Source organism: Arachis ipaensis, chromosome B6 (assembly GCF_059453495.1).
Source record: "Arachis ipaensis isolate K30076 ecotype BB chromosome B6, ASM5945349v1, whole genome shotgun sequence".
Lineage (NCBI taxonomy): Eukaryota > Viridiplantae > Streptophyta > Magnoliopsida > Fabales > Fabaceae > Arachis > Arachis ipaensis.
This window is the reverse complement of record NC_142441.1, coordinates 62,311,732-62,320,490: the sequence shown is the minus strand read 5'-3', so window position 1 is coordinate 62,320,490 and position 8,759 is coordinate 62,311,732. Positions and strand designations below refer to the sequence as shown.

At 39.1% G+C, this 8,759-nt stretch overlaps 1 non-coding gene across 1 annotated transcript; it reads right to left on the bottom strand.

Annotated features, from left to right (window-relative positions):
- Positions 1–3,356: 3,356 nt before the first annotated feature.
- Positions 3,357–3,464, bottom strand: LOC148555816 (small nucleolar RNA R71). Its single transcript, XR_015887528.1, has one exon. It is a non-coding gene; the product is annotated as a small nucleolar RNA R71 (small nucleolar RNA).
- Positions 3,465–8,759: the final 5,295 nt, after the last annotated feature.

The following is an 8,759-nucleotide window of genomic DNA, read 5'->3' as shown; positions in this document are numbered from 1 at the left end:
GATGATTATGTGTGACGCTCATCATCCTTCTCCCTTATGAACGCGTGCCCGACAAACACTTCTGTTCTACATGAATTAAGCTAGAATGAATATCTCTTAGATCTCCTAACCAGAATCTTCGTGGCGTAAGCTAGAATGATGGTGGCATTCAAGAGAATCCGGAAAGTCTAAACCTTGTCTGTGGTATTCCGAGTAGGATTCAATGATTGAATGACTGTGACGAGCTCCTAACTCGCGATTGCAGGGCGTTAGTGACAGACGCAAAAGGATAGTAAATCCTATTCCAGCATGATCGAGAACCGACAGATGAATAGCCGTGCCGTGACAGGGTGCGTGAGCATATTATTCACTGAGAGGATAAGATGAAGCCATTGACAAGGGTGATGCCTCCAGACGATTAGCCGTGCCGTGACAGGGCATTGGATCATTTTCCCGTGAGATGACCGAAAGTAGCCGTTGACAGTGGTGATGTATCACATAAAGCCAGCCATGGAAAGGAGTAAGACTGATTGGATGAAGATAGCAGGAAAGCAGAGGTTCAGAGGAACGAAAAGCATCTCCATTCGCTTATCTGAAATTTCTACCAATGAGATTTACAAGGTGACCATAGCTTGCTTCATACCAACAATCTCCGTGGGATTCGACCCTTACTCACGTAAGGTATTACTTGGACTACCCAGTGCACTTGCTGGTTAGTTGTATCGAAGTTGTGACAATTATGTATTAAGATCAGCGCACCAAGTTGCTCACGTTGCCAGGGATTGTTTGAGCCTGGACATCACAATTTCGTGCACCAAGTTTTTGGTGCCGTTGCCGGGGACTTAATTGTTCCTGTTTGGCGCCAAGAATCGTCTGAGATCCCAATCCCGGCAACAACACCAAGTTTTTGGCGCCGTTGCCGGGGATTATTTGAGTTTGGACAACTGACGGTTCATCTTGTTGCTCAGATTAGGTAATTTTCTTTTTATTTTATTTTCAAAAATTTTTCAAAAATATTTCTAAAATTTTCTCATCTGTTTTCGAAAAAAAAAATTATAAAAATGTTTTCAAAAATTTTATTCAAGATTTTTAAGAATGAATTCTAGTGTTTCATGAAGCATGTGAAGCCTGGCTGGCTGTAAAGCCATGTCTAAATTCTTTTGGACTGAGGCTTCCAAACCATCAGAGGTAAGTTACATACTTGATAAATGATGAGCAGCAATTTGTTATCAAGATCAATATACTCTGATGTTAAAATGCTGAAGCTTGGCTGGCCATTGGCCATGTCTAGTGTTTTGGACTGGAGCTTTCTTTGAAAGCTTGGCTGGCTAGTGAGCCATGTCTAATTCCTGGACTGAAGCTTTAGACTAAGAATGCAAGATTCCTGGAATTCATATTAAAAATTTTGGAATCCTTATTTTTCTTTTTTTCAATTAATTCTTCGAAAAAAAATCCAAAAAAATTAGAAAATCATAAAAATAAAAAATATTTCATGTTTCTTGTTTGAGTCTTGAGTCATATCATAAGTTTGGTGTCAATTGCATATGCATCTTGCATTTTTCGAAAATTTCATGCATTCATAGTGTTCTTCATGATCTTCAAGATGTTCTTGGTAAGTCTTCTTGTTTGATCTTGATGATTTTTTGTTTTGTGTCTTTTCATGTTTATCATATGCATTCTTGAATTCTTAGTGCGTAAGCATTAAAGAATTCTAAGTTTGGTGTCTTGCATGTTTTCTTTGCATTAAAGGTTTTTCAAATTGTGTCTATGATGTTCATCTTGGCATTCAAAGTGTTCTTGGTGTTAATCTTGACATTCATAGCATTCTTGCATGCAACACATGTTTTGATCTAAAAATTTCATGCATTGCATCTTTTTAGTGTTTTTCTCTTGCATCATAAAAATTCAAAAATCAAAAAAATATCTTTCCCTTTTTCTCTCATCAAATTCGAAAATTGAGTTGACTTTTTCAAAAATTTTTAAAAATCAAATTGTTTCTCATAAGTCAAATCAAATTTTCAATTTGAAAATCTTATCTTTTTCAAAATCTTTTTCAAAAATCAAATCTTTTTCAAAATTTTTTGGTTATTTTCGAAAATTTCAAAAAAAAAAATATTTTTCAAAAATATTTTTCTTATTTTTATATCAAATTTTCGAAAATAACATAATCAATTAATGTTTTGATTCAAAAAATTTGAAGTTTGTTACTTGCTTGTTAAGAAAGATTCAAACTTTAAATTCTAGAATCATATCTTGTGATTTCTTGTGAATCAAGTCATTAATTGAGATTTTAAAAATCAAATCTTTTTCAAAATTAGTTTCTAAAATATCTTCTTATCTTATCTTTTTCAAAAATATCTTTTCAAAATATCTTTTCTAACTTCCTAACTTCTTATCTTTTCAAAATTTGTTTCAACTAACTAACTAACTTTTTGATTGTTTCTTAACTTTTTCAAAACTACCTAACTAACTCTCTCTCTCTAATTTTCGAAAATATCTTCCCTCTTTTTCAAAATTTCTTTTTTAATTAACTAATTGTTTTTATTTTTATTTTTGATTTCAAAAAAATTTTCGAAAAAAAATACTAAACATTTTTCAAAAACCATTTTCAAAAATCACTAACTCCTTTTCAAAAATAATTTTCGAAAATTCCCTCCTTCTCTCTCATCTTATTCTATTTATTTATTCATCTACTAACATCTCTTCCTCACATCATCACCAAATTCGAACCCCCTCCTCTATCTGTGTTCGAATTTCTTCTTCTTTTCTTCTACTAACAATAAGGATCCTCTTTACTGTGACATAGAGGATTCCTCTTCTTTTCTTTTTCTCTCCTCTTTCTTATGAGCAGGGACAGAGAAAAAGGCATTCTTGTTGAAGCTGATCCAGAACCTGAAAGGACTCTGAAGAAAAAATTAAGAGAAGCTAAATTACAACAATCTAGAGACAACTTGATTGAAAATTTCGAACAAGTAAAGGAGATGGCAGCCGAACCCAACAACAATGCAAGGAGAATGCTTGGTGACTTCACTACACCTAATTCCAATTTACATGGAAGAAGCATCTCCATTCCTGCCATTGGAGCAAACAACTTTGAGCTGAAACCTCAGTTAGTTTCTCTGATGCAGCAGAACTGCAAGTTTCATGGACTTCCATCTGAAGATCCTTTTCAGTTCTTAACTGAATTCTTGCAGATATGTGATACTGTTAAGACTAATGGAGTAGATCCTGAAGTCTACAGGCTCATGCTTTTCCCTTTTGCTGTAAGAGACAGAGCTAGATTATGGTTGGATTCTCAACCCAAAGACAGCCTGAACTCTTGGGATAAGCTGGTCACGGCTTTCTTAGCCAAGTACTTTCCTCCTCAAAAGTTGAGCAAGCTTAGAGCTGATGTTCAAACCTTCAGACAGAAAGAAGGTGAATCCCTCTATGAAGCTTGGGAAAGATACAAACAGTTGACTAAAAAGTGTCCTTCTGACATGCTTTCAGAATGGACCATCCTGGATATATTCTATGATGGTTTATCTGATCTATCAAAGATGTCACTGGACACTTCTGCAGGTGGATCCATTCACCTAAAGAAAACGCCTGCAGAAGCTCAAGAACTCATTGACATGGTTGCTAATAACCAGTTCATGTACACTTCTGAAAGAAATCCTGTGAATAATGGGATGCCTATGAAGAAGGGAGTTCTTGAAGTTGATACTCTGAATGCCATATTGGCTCAGAATAAAATATTGACTCAGCAAGTCAATATGATCTCTCAGAGTCTGCATGGAATGCAAGCTGCATCCAACAGTACTCAAGAGGCATCTTCTGAAGAAGAAGCCTATGATCCTGAGAACCCTGCAATAGCAGAGGTGAATTACTTAGGTGAACCTTATGGAAACACCTATAACTCAACATGGAGAAATCATCCAAATTTCTCATGGAAGGATCAAAAGCCCCAACAAGGCTTTAATAATGGTGGAAGAAACAGGTTTAGCAATAGCAAGCCTTTTCCATCATCAACTCAGCAACAGACAGAGAACTCTGAACAAAATGCTTCTAATTTAGCAAATCTAGTCTCTGATCTATCTAAGGCCACTGTAAGTTTCATGAATGAAACAAGATCTTCCATTAGAAATCTGGAAGCACAAGTGGGCCAGCTGAGTAAAAGGATCACTGAAATCCCTCCTAGTACTCTCGCAAGCAATACAGAAGAGAATCCAAAAGGAGAGTGCAAGGCCATTGACATAAGCGCCATGGCCGAACCTGTGAGGAGAGGAGAGGACGTGAATCCCAAGGAGGAAGACCTCCTGGGACGTCCAGTGGTCAATAAGGAGCTTCCCTCTGAGGAACCAAAGGACTCTGAGGCTCATCTAGCGACCATAGAGATTCCATTAAACCTCCTTATGCCCTTCATGAGCTCTGATGAGTATTCCTCTTCTGAAGAGAATGAGGATGTTACTGAAGAGCAAACTGCCAAGTTTCTTGGTGCAATCATGAAGCTGAATGCCAAATTATTTGGCATTGATACTTGGGAAGTTGAACCTCCCTTGTTCATCAATGAACTAAGTGATCTGGATCAACTGACATTGCCTCAGAAGAGACAGGATCCTGGAAAGTTCATAATACCCTGCACCATAGGCACCATGATCTTTAAGGCTCTGTGTGACCTTGGTTCAGGAATAAACCTCATGCCCCTCTCTGTAATAGAGAAACTGGGAATCTATGGGGTGCAAGCTGCTAAAATCTCATTAGAGATGGCAGACAGCTCAAGAAAACAGGCATATGGACAAGTAGAGGACGTGTTAGTAAAGGTTGAAGGCCTTTACATCCCTGCTGATTTCATAGTCCTGGATACTGGAAAGGAAGAGGATGAATCCATCATCCTAGGAAGACCTTTCCTGGCCACAGCAAGAGCTGTGATTGATGCTGACAGAGGTGAAATATTCCTTCAATGGAATGAGAAGTCCCTTGTGTTTAAAACTCAAGGATCTCCCTCTGCAACCATGGAGAGGAAGCAGAAAAAGCTTCTCTCCAAGCAGAGTCAACCCGAGCCCCCACAGTCAAACTCTAAGTTTGGTGTTGGGAGGCCACAACCAAACTCTAAGTTTGGTGTTGAACTCCCATATCCAAACTCTAAGTTTGGTGTTGGAGAGTCTCAACAAAGCTCTGCACATCTGTGAGGCTCCATGAGAGCCCACTGTCAAGCTATTGACATTAAAGAAGCGCTTGTTGGGAGGCAACCCAATGTTTATCTAATTCTTATTTTTATTGTTTTTCATGTTTTCTTAGGTTCATGATCATGTGGAGTCACAAAATAAATATAAAAATTGAAAACGGAATAAAAAAAAGGAGAAGAAAAATTACACCCTGGAGGAGCATCTGTCTGGCATTCAGCGCCAGAACAGAGCATGGTTCTGGCGCTGAACGCCCAAAATGGGCAGCTTCTGGGCACTGAACGCCAGAACAGGCATGGTTCTGGCGTTCAACGCCAGAAATGGTACACAGATGGGCGTTGAACGCCCAAAATGGCCACCAACCTGGCGCTGAACGCCCAGAGTTGAATACAAAGGCATTTTTACATGCCTAATGGGTGCAGGGATGTAAATCCTTGAACACCTCAGGATCTGTGGACCCCACAGGATCCCCACCTACCTCCACTCACTTCTTCTCACCACTCTCTTTCACACAACCCCATAAACACTCTTACCCAAAAACCCTTCACCAATCACCTCAAACTCTCTTCCCCATCACCTCTTCACCACTCACATCCACCCACTCTTCCCCATAAACCTACCTCATAAACTCCACCTACCTTCAAAATTCAAAACCAATTTCCCACCCAAACCCACCCATATGGCCGAACCTTAACCCCCCTCCCTTCCCTATATAAAGACCTCCATTCTTCATCAAATTCACACAACACACCCCTCTACACTCTCCTTAGCCGAAACCACATCTCCCTCTCCCTCTCCATATTTCTTCTTCTTCTTCTTCTATTCTTTTGTATATTGCTCGAGGGCGAGCAATATTCTAAGTTTGGTGTGGTAAAAGCATAGCTTTTTTGTTTTTTCATTACCATTGATGGCACCCAAGACCGGAGAATCCTCTAGAAGAGGGAAAGGGAAGACAAAAGCTTCCACATCCGAGTCATGGGAGATGGAAAGATTCATCTCTAAAGCCCATCAAGACCACTCTATGATGTTGTGGCCAAGAAGCAGGTGATCCCTGAGGTCCCTTTTAAACTCAAAAGAAATGAGTATCCGGAGATCCGACATGAAATTCAAAGAAGAGGTTGGGAAGTTCTAACAAATCCCATCCAACAAGTCGGCATCCTAATGGTTCAAGAGTTCTATGCCAATGCATGGATCACCAAGAACCATGATCAAAGTAAGAACCCGGATCCAAAGAACTATGTTACAATGGTTCGGGGGAAATACTTAGATTTTAGTCCGGAAAATGTGAGGTTGGCGTTCAACTTGCCAAACATGGAAGAGAACGCACGCCCCTACACAAGGAAAGTCAACTTTGATCAAAGGTTGGACCAAGTCCTTATGGACATATGTGTAGAAGGAGCTCAATGGAAGATTGACTCCAAAGGCAAGCCGGTTCAACTAAGAAGATTGGACCTCAAGCCTATAGCTAGAGGATGGTTGGAGTTTATTCAATGCTCAATCATTCCCACTAGCAACCGGTCTGAAGTTACTATAGACCGGGCCATCATGATCCATAGCATCATGATTGGAGAAGAGGAGGAAGTTCATGAGATTATACCTCAAGAACTCTACAAGGTGGCTGACAAGTCCTCCACCATGGCAAGGTTAGCCTTTCCTCACCTCATTTGCCACCTATGCAATTCAGCTGGGATTGACATAGAGGGAGATATCCTCATTAAAGAGGAAAAGCCCATCACTAAGAAAAAGATGGAGCAAGCAAGAGAGCCCAGTCATGGAGCTCAAGAGGCGCAAGAAGCACATCACCATGAGATTCCGGAAATGCCTCAAATGCACTTTCCTCCACAAAACTATTGGGAGCACATCAACACCTCCCTAGAAGAATTGAGTTCCAATATGGGACAACTAAGAGTGGAACATCAAGAGCACTCCATCATGCTTCATGAAATAAGAGAAGATCAAAAAGCAATGAGGGAGGAGCAACAAAGACAAGGAAGAGACATAGAAGAGCTCAAGGACATCATTGGTTCCTCAAGAAGGAAACGCCACCATCACTAAGGTGGATTCATTCCTTGTTCTTATTTCCTCTGTTTTTCGTTTTCTATGTTATGTGCTTATCTATGTTTGTGTCTTCATTACATGATCATTAGTAGTTAGTAACTTTGTCTTAAAGTTATGAATGTCCTATGAATCCATCACCTCTCTTAAATGAAAAATGTTTTAATTCAAAAGAACAAGAAGTACATGAGTTTCAAATTTATCCTTGAACTTAGCTTAATTATATTGATGTGGTGACAATGCTTCTTGTTTTCTGAATGTATGCTTGAACAGTGCATATGTCTTTTGAAGTTGTTGTTTAAGAATGTTAAATATGTTGGCTCTTGAAAGAATGATGACTAGGAGACATGTTATTTGAAAATCTGAAAAATCATAAAAACGATTCTTGAAGCAAGAAAAAGCAGCAAAGAACAAAGCTTGCAGAAAAAAAAAAGGGGCGAAAAAAAATAGAAAAAACAAATAATAATAAAGAAAAAGAAAAAGCAAGCAGAAAAAGCCAATAACCCTTAAAACCAAAAGGCAAGGGCAAATAAAAAAGGGATCCCAAGGCTTTGAGCATCAGTGGATAGGAGGGCCTAAAGGAATAAAATCCTGGTCCAAGCGGCTAAACCAAGCTATCCCTATCCATGTGCTTGTGGCGTGTAGGTGTCAAGTGAAAACTTGAGACTGAGCGGTTAAAGTCAAGGTCCAAAGAAAAAGAAGAGTGTGCTTAAGAACCCTGGACACCTCTAATTGGGGACTTTAGCAAAGCTGAGTCACAATCTGAAAAGGTTCACCCAATTATGTGTCTGTGGCATTTATGTATCCGGTGGTAATACTGGAAAACAAAGTGCTTAGGGCCACGGCCAAGACTCATAAAGAAGTTGTGTTCAAGAATCATCATACTGAACTAGGAGAGTCAATAACACTATTCGAAATCTGAAGTTCCTATAGATGCCAATCATTCTGAACCTCAATGGATAAAGTGAGATGCCAAAACTATTCAAGAGGCAAAAAGCTATAAGTCCCGCTCATATGATTGCAGCTATGTTTCATTGATAGTTTGGAATTTTTAGTATATTCTCTTCTTTTTATCCTATTTGATTTTCAGTTGCTTGGGGACAAGCAACAATTTAAGTTTGGTGTTGTGATGAGCGGATAATTTATACGCTTTTTGACATTGTTTTTAGTATGTTTTTAGTAGGATCTAGTTACTTTTAGGGATGTTTTCATTAGTTTTTATGTTAAATTCACATTTCTGGACTTTACTATGAGTTTGTGTGTTTTTCTGTAATTTCAGGTATTTTCTGGCTGAAATTGAGGGACTTGAGCAAAAATCAGATTCAGAGATTGAAGAAGGACTGCTGATGCTGTTGGATTCTGACCTCCCTGCACTCAAAGTGGTGTTTCTGGAGCTATAGAAGTCGAAATGGCGCGCTTCTAATTGCGTTGGAAAGTAGACATCCAGGGCTTTCCAGCAATATATAATAGTCCATACTTTGGCCAAGAATTGACGACGTAAACGGGCGTTCAACGCCAGCCTTCTGCCCAAATCTGGCGTCCAGCGCCAGAAAAGGATCC